Consider the following 2,725-nt stretch of genomic DNA (forward strand, 5'->3'; position numbering starts at 1 on the left):
GGGCGGGGCGGAAGTGACGTCAAGTCCCTCCCACCGCGCGACCTCAGGCAGCGCTTCCGCCCTCACTTCCCTTAAAGGGGCCGCGGCCCGCGGGAAACGGGGCGTAAGGCGGCGGTGGGCGCCGAGAGCCGCTACGCGGGTCCTGCGGCAGGGACAGACCCGCCTCCGCCTGCTCCCCCTCCCCCGGCGGCTCGGCCCGAGAGCAGCAGCGCCAGAGCCCAGGGCCGCGTCCTGAGCGGGGCTGCAGCCACGTGCCGAGCTCCGGGCCCGCCCCGGCGCCTGTCCCCACCCTTCAGCGACAGCCCCCCCTGTCCTGCTGCCCCGGAGCCGGGCGGCCGCTCCAGCCCAGGCGGAGGTTGGAAGCCGGGACAGATGCTGCGGGCACGCGGGGGAGCAGAGCGGGTGACAGAGCTGCTCCGCGGGGGCCCTGGGCTGCGGCCACAGGTGCCTCCCCCATCCCGAGGACATCACTGGCCCCCAGCCTCCGCCACCGGCCCCCAGCCCCCGAGCCCCTCCTGCTCGCCCCTGCCCTGGGGGGGGCAGACAAGCTCCGGCCCATCTCTCAGCACAGTTTGACTCGGTTTGTCCCTGGGCCGAGATGAGCTTCACGTGGCCGTGAGGGCCCAGGTTAACCCAGAGGAGCTGGTCCTGCGCAGAAGGCATCTGTCTCCAAAACCTTTTAGCCAAGAAGAGCTTGAAAGCGCAGCAACTTCAACAGCACGCAGCAGGGAAGGAGACCTAAAGTGCCAGGGGTTTGCATTACACCCTTTTCCCACGGTGTTATTTCCCATCGCAGTAAATCACAAACCAGAACCCGCCCGAGGCAGCCGGAGCGGCCGCAGGCCACGGAGGGCAGAGCTCGGGTCACCCTGGGCAAAAGGAAAGGAAAAGGAGCCGCTCCTGCGCTGCAGGGGAGCTCCGCACGCTTTGTGCTCACAGAAACGAGGGAGGTGCAGAGCCAAGAGGATTTGCAGCAAGTAGAACTGCTACGATCCAGACAAACCACCAAAAAAAAAAAAAAAAAACCCAAACCCCCCAACCTCTGAACTGATCAAAGTCCTTCCAGGATCAACCCAGCAGCCTCCAGCGCCACGGATACATCCCAAGACATCCTGAATTTCAGCAACGCCACGTCTGCTCCTGCAAAAAGTCTTTTTAAACTTGCAGCCGCGCGCTAATCCGTGCCCGAAGAGTTCAGCCTTATTAACAGCGATTAATTAATGGGAGCAGAGAGGACCAACAAGCGCAGCCGCCCACCAGCAGCGCGCTGGGTAGGATTTGGCTCTGACAGGGCACTTGCCTCACGCAGACGGACAAGAGGAAGCACCTCGCAGCAGTTGGTGGTGTTTGGACAGTTCCTCTCCCAGGGGCTTAACCCCGTGTTTTAATGAGACAAGCACTGAAGCTGGTTCTAAAAGACCCAGGTCAAATAGTTACAGACGCTTAAGCTACACGAAGATGCTGGTAAATGTGTTTTATGCAGCGGTTGGAGAGAAACGGCCCAAAGAGCAGGTACAGGGTAACTGGATCATCCATCGGAGGCAGAGCGAGCTGCCTCAGGGTGGAGGCGAGGAGCGTGAGCCCCGAGGAAGCACCAGTAGATCACGTCAGCAGCGAGATTACCTCTGGATTTCAGAGGTGGGGAAAGGAGGAGATGAGGGCCACGTGCCTGGAGCTGCACAAACCCACCAGGCCTCTGCGTGGGCAAGGACACGTTTTTTGAGCCCCTCGAAGCCTCCGGGTCCGAGGGGCAGCAGCACCCAGCGCCACGCACAGACCCACCCGCGGAGCAAGAGCCCTTGGCCAGGTCCGAGCCAAGGAGGGGGCGAAGCTCCCGGAGAACCGCGGGCGTAACGCCCCTGCCAGTGCTTTAACAGCCCACTGAGGCACAGCTAAGCCTGTCTGCTGATGTTAAGACGTGATTTTCAGGGCTGCCAATTGATTTCTCATGAAAACACAAATTCACAAGAAACTTTTTTTTTTTTGTCAAAAGGAAAAAAAAAAATGGAGACAGGCTTGTGTTTCTAGTCCAAATGTACTTCTCTTTATTCAAACCAGGGGTAATCACTGGTTAGTGCAAAATGCACCTAAACCTTTTGCCTGAGGGAAATCTACATCTTAACAAGGCCTCCGTTAACCCCTAACGAAATCCACAGAGGATTTGAAAGCGTTTGAAGCACAGATCCAACGCTGCGCTTCGTAAGTGACTCTGTGCGTCAACAAGTCTGCACCTGCCTTGTTACCAGCTCTATACCATCAGGTAACAAAAGCAAAATACACTCAGTAGATTTCTTTTAACTCCCAGAGTTTCTGAACCCATCCGCCCCACCACTAATGTCAGGAGTAAGGGGGTTGCAGCTTACCCTCACTTCCAACAGTGCTAACGGAAACCCTGTTTTAAATTAAAAAATAAGCCAGCATACATAGTAGAAAATTTCTCTTAAAAATTTCACAATCTGTAAATGTATATATTTTTTTTCTTTTAAACATAAAAGTTTACAATATACGGTAAAACAAAGGCTCAGGAAAAATAATTTCAAAAAAAAAGAAACCTGAAGTTTTGAATTAAAGCTGAAGACATTTTTAAAACCCTGTAGTTTGAACCAGTGACATTTTCTTTATTTGTGCTGATGGGTTAGAGAAAGGAAAATATTTAAAAACTGCAGTCCAAACACCCACAGCTTTGCCTTCAGAAGCCATCTGCCCCCACCCACCCCCCCCCCAA

This window comes from Athene noctua, chromosome 27, assembly GCF_965140245.1.
Source record: "Athene noctua chromosome 27, bAthNoc1.hap1.1, whole genome shotgun sequence".
Lineage (NCBI taxonomy): Eukaryota > Metazoa > Chordata > Aves > Strigiformes > Strigidae > Athene > Athene noctua.